Genomic DNA, 17,805 nt, shown 5'->3' on the forward strand with positions numbered 1-17,805 from the left:
CAAGTTGGTCACAGAGCCAAGTCCACGGGCAGCTTCTGACCCCATCCACATACCTCAGTTCCCCGGATAGATGTGACCCAACCAGCTGGCCGAAGAGGTGGACACAGGAAAGCAGTTACAAGAGGGCCCAGGGTGCGTGAAAGCCTGACACCCCAGCCTCCTGTCGCTGAGGTTGGGAATAAGATGCCAAGAGGCCCAGGGAGGCAGATGTAACTCAAACAGATCCTTTGGCCCAGGGGTCATATCTTCAGGCAAAGGCCTTGTGCAGGCCTGCCCCACCCCTGAGCCACCTTGTGGCATCCAGGGGCTGCCCACATGGTTAGCTGACCCAGGTGGTGCTAGTGGTAAAGAATCCACCTGCCAATGCAGGAGACAGACCTAAGACACACGGGTCAGATCTCTGGGTGGAGAAGATTCCCTGGAGGAGAGCATGGCAACCCACTCCAGTATTCTTGCCTGGAGAATCCCATGGACAGAGGAGCCTGGTGGGCTATGGCCCATAGCGTTGCAAAGAGTCAGGCACAACTTAGCAACTTAGTACACATGCAGCCCTGGGCACAGCTGATTGGTCAAGGAATGAACATGGGACCCAGCTGGGCCTATGAGGCCCTTCCCTGAGATTTGTGCCCTTGAGGTCTCTGGAGATCTGTTGTGATCACTGTTTTCTGCTCTGGGTGCAAATGCTCTCACCCAGAGTGGAGATTTTTGTGGTCTCAGGAAGCACGGGGGCTGTGGTCTGGCAAGCATGTGGCAGGTAAGAACACAGGCTTGGAGTTAGTCCCAGGTTCAAGTCTGCCTCCATCACCAATTTGGGGTGTGACCTTGGGCAAGTCACTTTCCCTGTCTGGGCTTCTGGGTTTTTATCTATAGAATGGGCCCCAGCCTCACAGGCAGCTCGCACAGCGCGGGTGCTCCCCACGTGGCAGCTGCCACTGTGGCAATGCTGCAGAGGGTGCTGACCTACAGGGACGTGAGCCTTCGGGGCCTGGCGGCCGTCAGCCATGAGCAGTGGGCAGGGTGGGGGTGAGGGGGTGTCCACCGGGTGATGTGGGATCCAGCCAGGGTTCCCAGGCCCCACCCCATGAGCTAGTTCCCTCTCTGTACAGCAAGGATGTGCCGCATAGATAATGTTCGAGTGCCTAACACAGGACTCCCACCTGCCTCCCTGGAGAACAAATCCCCCAAAGCTGGACACATGCCCCCTTCCTTGATTATACCCAGCGACCAGACAGCTCCACACACCTCCCAGCAGCTGCGCCACAGCGGCCCAGTTGGCAGCTCCTGATGTCAGCACCTAATCCAGGAAAGCTGCCAGCCAGAGGTGGGGCTGAGCAGCAGAGGAAATGAAAGACAGGTTTGAAGGTGGGTGCCCACAGCCCCCCAGCCAGCCCTCTCTGCGCCCTCCTCAGCGTCTCGCTTCAGCATAGCGTCCCAGCCAAGCTGGCCAATGCCTGGACCCAGAGGGGCAGGGACTGCTGCGTGGCGCACCAGGCTCAGCCTCCTTCAGCTCCCAGGCTGCAGGGGCCTCCAGGCTGGGGAGGGGCAGCCACTCCTATCTATACTCCAGGCTGAGTCCCAGTCCCAGTGGGGTGGGGGGCTTGGGGGCTGTGGGGAACAGAATGGGCTGGAAGTCAGCAGGGCCGTGTTGCTTGGGGCTGAAGAGCATGGCTGTTTTCCTGGGGTCTGACCCAGGTCTGTTGAAGGCTAGAGCATGCCCCCGAGTCCAGGTCTCTGAAGAACTGCTAGACCAAGCTCAGATCACCCTAGGAGCCCACCCTAGAGCTTTCCAAGGCCTCTGGGATGTGGCTAGAGCAAGTGGTGATGCCCAAAGCTGGGATCAGAGTTTTGAGCTGGTAGCCAGTGCCAAACCCATCAGACTTGCTAGGCTCCTCCTTGCTCAGGGCCTCAGTTTCCCCATCTGCCCAGAACACCAGATTTGTGGATCTCAGTACTGATTTCCATACTGGGGAACACCACAGGCCTTTGACTGGGGTGTTTGGGCAAGCCAAGCCTTACTTTTCCTCTCTTCTCTGCCTCACAAATTCCTATCCATTCCTCCTGGCCCCAGTCAGCTGTCACCTCCACCAGCAAGGCTTCACCAGCACTTCTGAGAACCAGTTGCTGCTCCTGCATGGTCCCACACCACACCTTCTTTGGCAGGTCCCCTCAGCTAGGCCCAGTCCCTCCCTTAACCTGAGGTGAAGATACTATGAGTTAAAACTTGTGAAATGCTTAAAACAGTGCCTGGCACGGAGCAAGCAGCCATGAAAAGTGAAGTGGAAGTCACTCAGTCGTGTCCAACTCTTTGTGACCCCATGGACTATACAGTGCATGGAATTCTCCAGGCCAGAATACTGGAGTGGGTAGCCTTTCCCTTCTCCAGGAGATCTTCGCAAGCCAGGGAATGAACCCAGGTGTCCCACACTGCAGGCAGATTCTTTACCAGCTGAGCCACCAGGGGAGCAAGCCGCCGTAGGTGCCAGCTATTACTCTCATCAGCATCTGTATTTTACAGGTGAGGAAGCCGAGGTTCAGAGAGCAGAAACTACTTGTTCTAATTCCACTTATTGTCAGTGGTAGAGCCAAGATTAGGACCCAGACAGTCCAACTCCAGGGCCCTCTCTCTCAGCCTCCCTGCCTCCAGTAACCCAATCCCTCCCCGAGGGTACCCATCCTGTCCCCATGCACCTGGGAAATGCCCCTGAGATTCTCTCTCTCCTGGGTCATCGTCCCTCTCCACAAGATCATTCTGTCAGCCCAAAACACACTATAAGATCTTCCATCCTAAAAATTAAATAACTGAGTCCTCATGGCTCCCCAGCTACCACCCTTCATCTGCTCCCTGTCTAGTGAACTTTCACAGGCCCCCTCGGACTTCCACCGTCCACTGAAGCCACCTTCGCAAGGTCACCCTGGAGACTCCCTTGGTGTAGCCACATCAACCTAGGTCAGTCTCAAGCTCATCTTTCTTGACTTCTGAGCAGCGTTCGGCCCAGTTGCCCACTCCGGCCTCCTTGAAACCTTCTCCCCACCAGCTCCAGGTTCGCCTTCCTCTCTGGCTGTTCCTCCTGTCCCCCGGAACTCTAAATATCAGAAGCCCCAGGGTCAGCAGGTGGCAAGGTCCACACCTGGAGCTCCATCCATACCCCAGCAACTTCCTCCGGTGTCTTCGGCCTCACCCTCTGCCGGGAGCTGCAGACTCAGTGCCTCCTCCCGCTCCCTCGCCAGCTCTGCCTTGACCTGCCCAGAGGCTCCTGGTCTCCCTACACCTGTCCCTCTTCAGTCTTCCCTTCAAAAGAAAGGACCCCACCATCCCCCGGGTGCTCATAACAGAGCCCTGGGGTCATCCTAGATCACCTGCTTTATCTTACAGCCCCGTCCAATCTGTCCATGGTTCTTGTCAGTTCTAGAATCCAGCCACGTCTCCCTGCCCCCAAACATACCCCATGGTGAATGAACCATCATATGCTCTGCCTGGGTTCCAGCAGCCTCCTCTGGCTTGCCTGTTTTCACCTTGCAGCCTGTCCTCCTCACAGCTGCCTACAACCACGTCATATCCCGTGGTTCCCAGCATGCTCAGAAACAAACTCAAACTTGTTGACACGGCCTAAAAGGCCCTTTGAGACCTGGCCACCTACCCCATGCACTTCCCCTCCCTCTCCACCCCTTTTGACCCTTTTGCTCCTCCTGGGTCACGGCCAAACCCTTCCCATCTCAGAGCTTTTGCACTTTCCATTCCATCTGCGTGGAGTGCTGTCCCCTAGATCTTCTCAGCCCAACCCCATCCTCAGTGCCTGGCCAGCCTGGTGCTTGGTACATAGTTGTTCCAATGCTAAGTCATGTCTGACTCTTCGTGACCCCATGGACTGCAGCACGCCAGGCTTCTCTGTCCTTCACTGTCTCCTGGCGTTTGCTCAGACTCATGCCCATTGAGTTGGTGGTGCCATCCATACATCATAATTACCAGCTCACTAAGTTCGTCCGCTGAACCTAAAGGGAAAGGATGACCTCACCAGGGGCAGTGTAGCAGGAGTGCCTTTGCCACCACAAGGTGGCGCTACAGACACGTCCCTGGGCTGTGACCTCTGGTCCAGCCTCCAGATTCGTCCTCGCAGCAAACCTAGCACAGCCTCCCGTGCCAGGCGGTGCTGAGAGGCACCAGCTGCCCTGGCCCCGCCCAGCCTGCCCCAGCTGCTACTGGCAGACACCGTCTAGGGGTATCCAAAGAGCCTTGGAAGGAAGGGAAAGCTGTCTGCCTCCGAGGGCCTGGATTCTAGGCTCTCTCTGGGGAGGGAGTGGATATGTAAGCCTGAGACAGTGGGGTGGGGAGAATGGGGGCTCAGCAAATGGGAGCAAGGCATCTGGGATGAGGAGTTCTGGGGAGTCTGCCCCTCGGGCCGGGGTTTGCATCCCACCTTCCTCTGTCTTCTGTATGACAAGCCCCAAAGAGGACATCAGCCCTTGCCCAGCCTTCCAGGGCAGCTGTGAGGAGTCAGTTCAGTTCAGTCACTCAGTTGTGTCCAGCTCTGTGACCCCATGGACTGCAGCATGCCGGGCTTCCCTGTCCATCACCACTGGAGACGGGAACGGCAAACCACTTCAGTATTCTTGCCTGCAGAACCCCATGAACAGTGTGAGGAATTAAGGCTGCCATTTTCAAATGGACTTTTCAAGTAGAATCTTGTTTTCAGCCACAGTCTTCTCCAGAAGGCCAGCATATGAAACTGATAAAAGAGGTGTTTCATCAGCATATGTTTCCAAGCTCAGGGTGCTGACAGGTTCTCAGTGTAAAGTCACTTGAGAGGGTAAGTGTGTGGCAGCTGTGACGGACACGCACCCTGCTCAGGGTGAGGGCGAGGGCCGTGGTGCCTCTGGGAGCTGCCCCAGCACCCAGTCTATTTCTGCAGCTTGCCTGAGTTGCACGGCATTCAGAAAGCCTCGAGGCCCACAGGCAACAAACTGTTTTTAAAAATGAATCCATATCAATCCTCAGTGACAACCCCAAGGCCCAGTCAAGGATTTCAGGTGTCTATAGAACCTGATCGGAGAAGGCAATGGCACCCCACTCCAGTACTCTTGTCTGGAGAATACCATGGATGGAGGAGCCTGGTAGGTTGCAGTCCATGGGGTCACTAAGAGTCGGACACGACTGAGCGACTTCACTTTCACTTTTCACTTTCATGCGTTGGAGAAGGAAATGGCAACCCACTCCAATGTCCTTGCCTGGAGAATCCCAGGGATGGGGGAGCCTGGTGGGCTGCCATCTATGGGGTCACACAGAGTTGGACACGACTGAAGCGACTTAGCAGCAGCAGCAGAGAGCCTGATGACCCTCCAGCCCTGGCAGTGGGACTCTGGCAAGCCCCTTACCTTCTCTGGGCTCCAGGAGGCACAGGGGGCTGTGATCCACCTCCAGGGGCCCATCTGTTTACTCTGGCAGGTCTGGATTTGGTGGTCAGATATATTTGGCCAATGGCCTGGCTCCCTGTGGCCCTCAGAAGCCTGGTGGATGCAGTCAGACAGCAGAACATGTGTGGAGAGAACTTTCAAGGAAGGGCTGGGGACTCAGCAGGGCTGTGCGAGACAGGGTAGGCAGGGTGAGGCGGGGTGGGGTCAGAGGGGGCAGGAGCTGACTAAGCCCTGAGAGTTTAAAAATAAACCCTGAGTGCTGTCAGCCACAGCCGGCCACGGCTCCCAGGCCCTGGTGACATCACCAGGGCACAGGATGTCCCTGGCAGGGCTGGAGAGGGGGACACGGCAGGGTGGAGGGGTTCTCATCTGCCCTTTCTGCAGCTGGGCGCTATTTGCATTTGGAGAGAGCCAGCCTAGGTTGTCACCATCCAGAAGGGCTGCCGGGGGCCCCTACTCCCCCAACACTCAGGAGTATTTCATTTTGCATTTGAGAAAACTGAGGACCAGGGAACTTGTGACTTGCCTGAGGCTCCCTTCTTTGAGGGATTTGGCAGCTCCAGAACTGGAAGCTAGCAGTGCTGGCCCTCAAGTAGTGACTCTTGAAGTCTAGTGGGCATGGGATGGGGAACCATTTGGGGAGAAGGCTCACTTGGACGAGGGCAGAGGGAGGCACCAAGTAAGCAAACGCCCAGGACCAGGACCGTGCTCAACACTGTTCAGAACACAGTCTGATCTGGAGGAGGGACTGGCAGGGCTCGGTGCTGCCCCCATTTTCCAGATGAGGAAACTGAAACGCAGGAGCACAGAATCACCTACTCCAGGCCTCACAGCACATCACGCCTGGTGCGGACGGGGTCCCGTCTCTCCTGGCAGTCCCCAGTTTGAGCATCTGGAGGCGGGTGGGGACGGTATGGATGGCTGCCATGGGGATACAGGGGAGAGGCGGGATGGAAGCCCTGCCACCTCTGCTGTCAGGGTGTCCTGTTCGGCCTCCCTCCCATCCCTCCTCCATGGGCTCCAAGCATCCACTCAGGACCACATCTGTCCTCTTGGCCTGGCCAAGAGTCTCCCTGAACATCCAGCCTCATCTCTCACCATGTTCCTTACACTCAGACCTGCTGAACTGCTTATAGATTCCTTCAGGGATTGCTATTTCAGGCCACTGAGCAGTTGAACAAGATGTTCCCGCTGCTGGAATGCCCCCTCCTGTATCGTATCTTCACAGGGAACTCCTATTCATCCTTCACAATTCCACTGTGAGCCATCATCGCTCCACCAGATCACAGTTATCATTGCGACGGTAATTGCTGTTTGCTGCCTGTCTCTCTTCCTGGACTGGCAAGTCTTAAGGCCGAGCACTACTCCAAACCCACCTTGGATGAACGAATTAGATTGAGTTTTATAATGTGGGGGCAAGGCCCATTTTGCAGGAGAATGGTGAGATCTGTTGTATCCCTTAGCTGGCTTTTCTGATGGGGTTGGGAATGTTACATGAAGGCCACAATTCATTCTCTGGCCAAGTCCCCCAGTCTACCCTCCCCCCAGGCCCTTAATTGCTCTGCCCTAACCTCTCTGATGGATCATCGAAAAAGCAAGAGAGTCCCAGAAAACCATCTATTTCTGCTTTATTGACTATGCCAAAGCCTTTGACTGTGTGGATTACAATAAACTGTGGAAAATTCTGAAAGAGATGGGAATACCAGACCACCTGACCTGCCTCTCAAGAAACCTATATGCCGGTCAGGAAGCAACAGTTAGAACTGGACATGGAACAACAGACTAGTCTCAAATAGGAAAAGGAGTACATCAAGGCTGTATATTGTCACCCTGCTTATTTAACTTACATGCAGAGTACATCATGAGAAACACTCGGCTAGAGGAAGCACAAGCTGGAATCAAGATTGCTGGGAGAAATATCAGTAACCTCAGATATGCAGATAACACCACCCTCATGGCAGAAAGTGAAGAAGAACTAAAGAGCCCTTGATGAAAGTGAAAGAGGAGAGTGAAAAAGTTGGCTTAAAACTCAACATTCAGAAAACTAAGATCATGGCATCTGGTCCTATCACTTCATGGGAATAGATGTGGAAACAGTGGAAACAGTGACAGACTTCATTTGGGGGGGGGGGGGGCTCCAAAATCACTGCAGATGGTGATTGCAGCCATGAAATTAAAAGATGCTTACTCCTTGGAAGAAAAGTTATGACCAACCTAGACAGCATATTGAAAAGCAGAGACATTACTTTGCCAACAAAAGTCTGTCTAGTCAAGGCAGTAGTCATGTATGGATGTGAGAGTTGGACTATAAAGAAAGCTGAGTGCCAAAGAACTGATGCTTTTAAACTGTGGTGTTGGAGAAGACTCTTGAGAGTCCCTTGGACAGCAAGGAGATCCAACCAGTCCATCCTAAAGGAGATCAGTCCTGGGTGTTCATTGGAAGGACGGATGTTAAAGCTGAAACTCCAATACTTTAGCAACCTCATGCAAAGAGCTGACTCACTGGAAAAGACCCTGATGCTGGGAAGGATTGAGGGCAGGAGAAGGGGACGACAGAGGATGAGATGGTTGGATGGCATCACTGACTCAATGGACATGGGTTTGGGTGGACTCCGGGAGTTGGTGATGGACAGGGAGGCCTGGTGAGCCGCGGTTCATGGAGTCCCCAAGAGTCTGACACCACTGATCGACTGAACTGAACTGAACCTCTCCTCTCCATCCTGCTCCATCAAACCAAAGAAGGGGTAGTTCCAACCTGCCACCCTCCTGCTGTCTGCTTTCTCCCTTCCCCCAAAGCAACCACAGGACAGATCGTTCCCAAATCTTAGAAAGCTCAGAATTCTCCTAGGGAACATGCTTCAGATGCAGAATCCCAGGCGTCATTCCCAGGAGGCCCACACAAAGGGACCTGGAGCGGAACCCCGGAATCCACATTGCAAGAAGCCTTCCAGTGGCCCCAGGATCCTACTTTTGGAGCTTTCTGGGATGCCATGACCACCAGGGAGGGAGAGCCAGTGCCGTCCAGGAGGGACATGGGGCTGGGGATGACCTCGGATGGTAGTTGCCACGCGTAGGCGCAGGGCTTCCTCCGTCTACGCACCAAAGGTGGGCCCAGAGGCCCGCATTTGCTGCACCAGCTGCGTGTGCAGGCCTCAGCGCCGGGCTTGCAGCCGCCTCCCCTCGGTGCTGGGGAGACAGACGCGGTTATAAATAACAGTGAGGCCGGGTGGATGAAGTAAGTGCGAGCAGGGAGGCAGGAACCGCCGCCGGCGAGCGGGGGAGGCAGAGGCGCTCCAGAGGGCCCGGAGCTCCCGGGTGACCTTAGGGACGGTGGGGAGGGGCGGGCTGCGGGGGAACTTCCAGGCCTCGAGGCGGGGCCGAGTCGCCGCCGAGCTTCCAAGCCAGGCCCAAGCTGGAGGAGTGACCAGGCCGGGTCAGGCTCTGGAGAGGAGGCTGCGAGGCGCCAAGGCCGGGCACTGGGGAGCCAGTGAAGGGCTGAGTACAGGGCTCCCCCACGCCCCGGGGAGCGGCCTCGGCCCCTCCGCACGCCCAGGCCCGGCCTCGGCGACTTCGCCGATTCTGCTTTAGGCCTTGGTCTCCCCAGTCTCAGGCCCCCCTGGTACGCCAGCTCTCGGGGGCCGAGAACGGGGTTGCGGGAGGTGAAGGGATGGGGGGCGCGGAGGGGGCTGCCCTGCTGTCGAGAGGACGGAACAGCCGGGCTCTTCCCTGGAACTGCTCTTCCCCCAGCGGCTCCCCTCCCCTTCCCCGCCTGCACTGACGCTCGCCCCGCCCCGTCCTGACGCTCGCCCCGCCCCACCCCGCCCTGACGTTCACCCCGCCCCGCCCCGCCCCGCCCTGGCGCTTGCCTCACCCTGCAGGGGCGCTCGCCCAGTCCCGCGCCACCGGTTACGTAACCCCGCCCCTGCCCCGCGCCTTCCCTATTGCTCTCTGCTGGTGTCTAGCAAAGGATCGGCCTGGGCCCTGTCTCGGCGTCAGTTTTCCTCTCGCAGCACTTTCCCCTTCTACTTAACGCCAGAGGGGAAACTGAGGCAGCTGTCCAGCAGAGCACAGCGAGCGGGGCGGTGCACGGGGGGATGGGAGTGACCGCTCTCGCCCGGATCTTGGGGCCCCCGGGGGAGCCTAGATTGCGGTGAGAGCCCCAGCTCCGGTGGGGCCCGCGGCTTCCTCCTCTGAACAAAAGTTCCCTCCCTGGCCTTGACCCTGGGGGCTCTGGAGCTCCCCTGCTGAGGAATCTTACGCACTGTGCGTGGGCCACTGGTATCTTGAATTCTAAAGTCAGGCAGTGAGGCCCAGTGGTGACTGATCCCTCCGCCCACCCTCTAAGTGACCTTGGGTAAATTGCCTCTGAGTCTCAGTGTCCCCACCTAGGAAATGGGGCTGCTCACGGGCCCTCCTTCTCATGTCATAGGGAAGAACCCTGCATGTCAGCACCTGCTGGGTACTTAACAAGGTAACTATGAACTGCCCTCCACTCACCCCTCCCAGGACCTGACACAGTGCAGGGCCTTGGCCGGGCGCTGGGCTGGTAGGCGGTGCCCCCGCCCGGCCAGTCAGCTTCCAGTGGACCTTGGCTTTTGCCCAGGGAGCACGTGGTCCCGGTCTGCCCTGTGGCCTGGCTGGCAGCTGCAGGTAGGGCTGATCCTGCAGGAGCCGCTGGTGACACACAGCAGACCCTGCCCAACTGCCCTCCCACGAGACCCCTGGAAGCACCTGGGCGTTCCCTGCAGGGCCACCCTTGTTTGCACTCTGAAGTAGCCCACCCAACATGGTTTGAGGACCTTTTACAAGCAGGCTTTGGGATGAGAGATATCTGTCCAGACCTTTGTGGTGCTTAGACACAATGGGAGCCTCAGTCTCTCATCTGCAACATGGGGATAATCACATCTCCCTTCCCTCTTGCTTAGCCTCTGCCAGGATGAGATGAAATGCCTCTAGCCCTGCTCCCCTTTACCGGGCCTGGAGTGTGAGCGCAGGGCTGTATATGTTCATTTTACCTTCAAACAGCAGGTTGAGGTGAGAACTGGTGCCCTTTTACAGCTGACGGCAAGCGGTGGAGCAACTCCTCCAGGCAGGTGATCAAAAGTCCTGGTCTGCCCAGGCCCAAAGGCACTTTCAGTGGGAAAACCAGGAGTCCCCAGGCCACACGCATCTCACAGGTGACAGTGTCTGAGTGCAAAATCTGGCAGTCCAGCTCTGGAGGCCGCATGCGACAGCACCAGACTGTCTTTCCCTCCATCCATATTTGCTGGATGAGTGAAAACATCTCTTCCCTGACCTGCCCCCAAACCTTGCTGAGCACCTTGGCTCACAGTCTAGTCTGCTCTCTGCCAAGAGAGTCCTAAGGGAAGCAATCGTGGTCTCTGGGTTCTGCTGCTGAGTGTCGAGGACCCCCTTGCCCTCTCCCTCATTCTGCTCTGCAGAGGGAACCCCCAGGGTCCACCCATCAGGCTCCTCCCTGTTGGGGGAAGCTGGGTTCCCTTGGGGGGGGCCCACTGCTCCTTGATATCATCTGTGTCCCTTTGTTCTACATCTCAGTTTCCTCACCTGTAAAAGGAAGGTGATAAAGGCTGCTTTCCCGGCACCCAGGAGGCCTTCAATATATTGATATAAATGTTGTTATAATGTGATTATAGCAAACTGTTCCATCAGTGGTTCCGTCTGTGAGGGTGACTATCCTGAATGCTTTCCATGCGCGCCTGCATGTGTGTGTGTGTGTGTATGTGTGCACACGCGTGTACCCACTCACTCAGCTGTGTCTAACTCATTGTGACCCCATTGACCATAGCCCATCAGACTCCTCTGTCCATGGGATTTTTCAAGCAAGTATACTGGAGTGGGTTGCCATTCCCCACCCCCGTCAGGGGATCTTCCCCACCCAGGGATCGAACCCTTGTCTCCTGCGTTTCCAGCATTACCCAATTATAGCAAACTATTCCATCAAGGGCTTCCTCTGTGAGGGTAGGTATCCTAAATGCTTTCAAGTACTAAAGCCCAAGGAAGGCGATGCCATTTTCCAAGTGGAGCTCTGTGTCTCAGGGAGGTTGTGAACTGCCTCAGGCCACAGCAGTGAGGGGCAGGACCTTGGTTTTCAGGGTTCTATATTCTTGGCGAACTTCGCTCCAGTGACAGTGGCTGCGGGTGACATGCAGCCGCTAAGGCCCAGTGTAGGGAGGGATTGCTGGAGTCCCCACAGGGCGCCAGGCCCCCTGCCTGCCTCCCAGATAAGCTGGCCCGCTCCTTGCCCAAGGTGGCAGGACAGGTTGTAAGAACCAGCCTTTGCTCGGGCCAGGCTGCTCCCCCACACTGGGCTGGCTGCCAGAAGCCTCTGCCAGCCACTGTTCCCTGTCCACCAGCCAAGCTGTGGAGTAGTCCAGGACATTGTGTCCAGAGAGAGGGCCAAGTGGGCCCCTCGCCCCTGGCCGATGACCTCCTGCTCCACCCCTCTGGGCCTCAGGCCAGCCTTCCCTGTCCCCGGGCCTGGCACGCCTTGGCCCCTCCTGCCTCTCTGTGAGCCCTGCTGAGGACGGGTGCCCGCTGCTCCAAACCATACCCTCTCCCCAGCAGATGACCCCAGTCCAGAGAGGCTCCCTGGTGTGCCTTTCCCACCAGGCCAGCTGGGTTCCTGAGAAGCATGTTTCCCTGCCCCTGGCAGTTTTGCTCTGCCTGTCCCTGTCCCCAAATCCAGCCAGGCCCAGGTGAGAGGCCCCCTTGGGCAGAGAACCAAGATGGGAGAGGCCACGGCCTTGTCTCCCCGCCCCTCGCGGCCCAGGGCTAAGAAAGCTGAGCTGCAGAGACAGGCGGGGGTTTGGGCAAAGCTCCGCGGTGGCTGAGAGCTGAGTTCACGGAGAGTGGGGCAGGCAGGGGGCTGCCTTGAGGAGTAGGGGCACAGAGAGGGGAGGAACACCGAGGCTCCGTCCCCCACGGCTCCCTGCTGCCCCCTCTGCCAAGTTCTCGCCATGTGGTTTTGATACTCTGAGGTTATTTTCTCATTTATCAGGATTACTATCTATCTTGCCCACTGGAACATGAGCCCAGTGCGGGCAGGGACTATGACTTCTCTCACAGCTTTATCGAGGAATAATTGATAAACAGTGATGATGGTTTCATAGTATATAATATGTCAAAACATGAAATTTTCAGTCACCCCCCCAAAATTTCTATGTTCCCCTCTTTAATCCCCCCTTCTGCCCCTTCCCCTCCTCCTCCTGTCCCCAAGCAACCACTTATCTGCTTTCTTTTGCAACCTGATTAGTTTACATTTTCTAGAATTTTCCATAAGCAGATTCAAACAGTATTTTTTTTTTTGCTCTTTCACTCAGCATTAATATTTTGAGCTTCATTCATGTATCAGTCCTTTTTTTTTTTTTAATTGCTGAGTAGTTTTCCATAATGTGGATTACTAGGGTTTGTTCAGCCATTCACCTCCTGAAGGACATTTGGGTTGCTTACAGTTTCGGGCTAACACATAAAGCTGCTGTGAACATTTGTATACAAGTCTTTGTATGGACATTTATTTCCTTTTCTTCTTGGTGAATAGAATGGAATGGGGGGGATCATGTTGTAGATAAATGCTTAACTTTTAAAGAATCTTCTAAATTATTTTCCAAGGTGGTTGTGCCACTTTCCATTTCCACGAGCAGTGTATAATAGTTACTAATTCCTGGAACCTATGTCTCCTGGCATTGGCAGGCAGATTCTTAACCACTGGACCACCAGGGCAGTCGGAAACTGCCCTGATAACTGACTTGTAACACTGTATTAGTTTCAGGTGTGCAACATAATGATTTGATACTTGTATATACTGTGACATAGTATAGTTGAGTCTTGAAAGTTCCTCATGGATTCTCTATGAAAACTCTTGCAAAGAATTTGTTTCGCAAATGTCTTCTTCCAGTCTGTAGCTTATCTTTTTATTCTCTTAATAGTATCTAAGGGAAGTTTTTTATTTTGCTCAAGTCCAACTTATCAGACTTTTATGGATCATTCTTTTGGAGTCCTAAGAAATCTCTGTATAACTTAAGATCACAAAGATTTTCTCTTCTCTTTCCTTAAAATTTTTATTGCGTGGGGTCTTCGTTTTGGTGCTGTGGGCCGTAGGCTTTAGGGCCAGTGGGCTCAGTACTTGTGGTGCATGGGCTTAGCTGTCCTGCAGCATATGGATCTTAGTTCCCCGACCAGGGATGGAACCTGAGTCTCCTGCAGGAAGGCGGATTCTCAACCATTGGACAGCCAAGAAAGTTTCTCTTCTGTTTTCATTTAGACGTCTTATAATTTTAGTTTTGCTTTTCCACCCTCTGGATATCTCTGTCGCTTCGTGAAGGAGGTCATCTGCACTTACTGTGCCCACAGCCGTACTCCCTCGCATCTCTGCTTTCGAGTCTTGTTCCTTTTCCTGCCTCTCTACCCACTGCAGGGAGCCCCTCAGTGCTGAGTCTAGGTGCCATTGTACTTGGCTTGTGTGCTGCGCTGTGGCTACTCCCCCATGACCCTCTGTCAACCCTCTGAAGAGCCTTTAGGCTGGATAGGAGCCTCCTCTGGGGCACTTAGGCTTCCCTGGTGGCTCAGATGGTAAAGTGTCTGCTTGTAGTGTGGGAGACCTGGGTTTGATTCCTGAGTTGGGAAGTTCCCTTGGAGAAGGAAATGGCAACCCACTCTAGTACTCTTACCTGGAAAATTCCATGGATGGAGGAGTCTGGTGGGCTACAGTCCGTGGGATCGCAGAGTCGGACACTTTCACCTTCACTGGGGCACGTATGGCTCCCTGAGCATCCTTCTGCCTTGGAGTTGAGCCTGCAATGGAAGCGCAGAGTCTTAATCACTGGACCACCGGGGAAGTGCCTTCATTCCCCCAGTAGTTCCCCTGTCCTCCAGCAGGCCCATGACCAGAGCCCGGGCCAGGACCTGCCACCAAGAAAGGGCTCTGGGAAGGTTTGTTGATTGAAGGTGTGAGAGAACTCTTTTTCTCTGCTCCCAGCCTGAGCAGATGGGGCAACCTGGGGATGAATGACAGCACTCACACTGGAGATTAGACCCCAGCTCGCCATCTGGGCTGGGGGCCCATGATGTTGCCCTGAGAACTTCCTCAACCTCATCTTGTGCTGCTTGCCTGTCTCTTTTTAGTCACTAAGTCATGTCTGACTCTTTGCGACCCCATGGACTGTAGCCCACCAGGCTCCTCTGTCCATGGGATTTTCCAGGCGAGAATACCAGAGTGGGTTGCCATTGCCTTCTCCAGTCCCTTGTTTATGGCTGGTCTTTCCATTCCCTGGGCACACCATGCTTGTTCCTGCCTCACCCGTGGATGTGGCTGACTCTTCTGTTCTCTCTGCTAGCACTCTTGTAATTCAGGTCGCAGGTTGAAATCTCCCTCCTTGGGATGGTTTGCCTTCCCCCGACCAGCCAATCTCAAGGGATTACTTGGTCACTGGCTGCCATCCCCAGTTTTGATTGTCTTAGTGGAGCATCCTCACCATCTGATATAACCATCACTTTTTTTTTTTCGTGGTTCATAGAAAATAGCTTCATGAAGACACTTGGGGGACTTCCCTGGTGGTCCAGAGGTTACAACTCCATGTTTCCAATGCAGAAAGTACGAGTTCCATCCCTGGTTGGGAAACTACCCGTATGCTGCATGCCTGGAACCGTGTCCAGGACTAATGGGGGCTCCGTATAGTATAGAATGGTAAACCTTGAATGTTGGGTGATTTCCTACTGCAGGTGAGGGCAGAGCCGGCCTCAGGAGCCAGATGTCCAGGTGGCTGGGCCAGGCATCTTCTCCTCCCTGGACTCACCCAGCCCTGCCACAGCCCAGCAGGATTCTGTGTGAGTCCTCATGCCTGTGGGGCTCTTAGCCCATCGCTTTTTGCTCCCCTCTCTGGGGAAGGAGCCACAGCCCATGGTCCAGGGCCCTTACCAGGGCTTGGGACCCAGTGGGGCAGGAAGAGGTGCTGGCCAAGGGTCCAGCCCCAGTGGCCTAGCTGGACAGGGGCCGAGACTCACTGCCTCTTGTACAAATGGGACAGAAGTCAAGGGGAGAGACGGATATCTGAGGTTACACAGAGTCGGCAGCTATGAGGACCCATTTCTTTCGCTGGCAGTTGAAATTCCCCAAATTAAAACCGAGCAAATCAGCAGGTTCCTGTTGCCCGGGCGGGTCCCAGCCTGCCCTTAGGCCCTGCCCACTCAGAGCTTGGCCAGAGTGGCCAGATCCAGGGAAGGGAGGACGGAGCACAGGCATGTGGCCCTCCACCCCATGACTCACTGGGGGGCGGTGGCAGTGAGGGGCCCAGACAGCGGCATCCCCTTGGCCTCGGAACTGGCACTGATTCAGGCAGGCGGTGGCGAATGGAGCTGGGTTCTCCCGCCACCGTGACTCACCCCTCCCCGCCCACCTGCTCTCCAGGGAGAAACTCCCAGGCGGTTTCGGGGCTCACATCCGGAGTGACCGGCATCCTTCCCAGGACACTGCCTTGCTGGGCGATAGCAGCTTCCCACCCCTGCGGAGGGCAGGCTGGGGGCCAGCCTAGCATCTGCCCTGAGAATGGAGTCTCTTTTTTCCACCCCAGCCTGGTCTTGCTGTCGGCAGGGTTGGGTTTCTGCTTGTGTGCTGAATCAAAGAAGCCTCCTGGACTTGTTGGCTGGTGGTGTTTGAGGATGGATGATTATGGCCTTGATGATGAAATGATACTTGTCATTCATTTACTCTGGGCCAGCAACCGTGCTCAGCATTTCCCACTCACTATTGTAGTTAATTTTCACAAGTAGGTGTAATTATTATCCCCATTTTAGAGGTGAGGGAACTGAGGCCCCTGAGTAGGTGGATTGGTTGCTTGCGGTCACCCAGCTTGGGAGTGGCAGGGTTGGGACTGGAAACCTCGTTTTTCTCAGGGAGCAGAGTCCAGACGCCTCCCTGCTGGGTGCCCTCTTGACACATTCCCTGGGGAGGGGCCATGGCCTTGCTCTGCCCCTTCCTGGCTCTTCTTCGCCTCCCGATCCTTGGGCTCCCAGGCCCCCTGTGCACACCTATCCTGTCACTGCTGTCCCCCTGCGCCCAGGGCAGTGGGTACTCACGGAGCGTTTGTGAATAAATGAGCCTTTTCCCCAAGGAATTCTGGGTCTACCCAAATGTTCTTTCTCCCCTGACGCCCAGGTCTCCCCCTGCCCCACTTCAGAGCCAGCCGTTGATGATTAAATGGACGCATGGACCCGTGAACCAGTCGCATCTGTGCCTGAGCTGCGGAGAATTTGGAGGTGTGCTCACATCTGGAGTCCCCGGTCAGCTCTCTCGTTGCAGCGCATGAGCTTCTCGTTGCAGTGGCTTCTCGTGTGAAGCACGCGCTCTAGGCTCCTGAGCTACAGCAGTTGCAGCCCAGGGGCTCAGCAGTTGCAGCTCCCGGCTCTCAAGCACAGGCTCAGTAGTTGTGGCACACGGGCTTAGTTGCTCCGTGGCGTGTGGGATCTTCCCGGATCCGGGACCAAACCGGTGTCTCCTGCACTGGCAAGTGGATTCTTCACCACTGAGCCACCAGAAGCTCTGGTGTTTGTTCTTTCAGCTGGAGGGGCTGGCTGGGGAGGCGATCTTGGCACCTGAACTGGGCCTCCAGGTGCCTCCCCCAGGCCTGTCAGCTCCCTGGCACGTGCCCAGGAAGTGGGACTGAGTAGCTGGGGGCCCCAGCTCTAGCAGAGTCTGTGCTAGGTGTTTTATTTATATTAACATAAGTAGGGGTGAACATGTGAGGGGCTCTGGGGTCCACAGGCAATGGGCTGCCTGAGCCCAGGGACACGGAGACAGGCTGGGCTTCTCCCTGCCAGGGCCCGGGAAAAGGAGACCTCTGCCAGGCCTGGCACCCTGGACTGGGGCCTCACTCCTCAACAGGCTCTGTTGGGGGAAGTGGCCCATGGAGGGGCTGGACATCAAGGGCTCCTGGGACCTTGTGCAGATGTGGTGCCTGGCTTGAGAGCTTCTGGGTCCAGTCCACACACTTGGGTGGGCAGGGATTGGTGGTGTCCTGTTTGTGGGGAGCGGTTAGGGGCCTGAGGAAACCCCCATCCTGCTGATGCCCCGGAAGAGCTGCTTGTCCCTGCCCCAGCCTAGATGGAGGGGGCAAGATTAGACCTCCCATGCCCACCCCGTGTCACTCTTCCATGACACTTACCATAGTTTTATAAAAAGGCCACACATGGGTCAAAAAATCGACTTCCCCATTTATCAGTTTTATGAATTAGCAGATAGTCTAACATGGAGGCCATTTCTCAGTTGTACTGTGGAGATCATACCTGTTATCATCAGGTTGTTGTGAGGGTGAAACAAAATTCAACAAACACAGCCGCCCTCTTCATTCCATGGGCCTTGCGGGGCTGGTGTGCATCCTGGCT

Source organism: Ovis aries, chromosome 3, assembly GCF_016772045.2.
Source record: "Ovis aries strain OAR_USU_Benz2616 breed Rambouillet chromosome 3, ARS-UI_Ramb_v3.0, whole genome shotgun sequence".
Classification (NCBI taxonomy): Eukaryota; Metazoa; Chordata; class Mammalia; order Artiodactyla; family Bovidae; genus Ovis; species Ovis aries.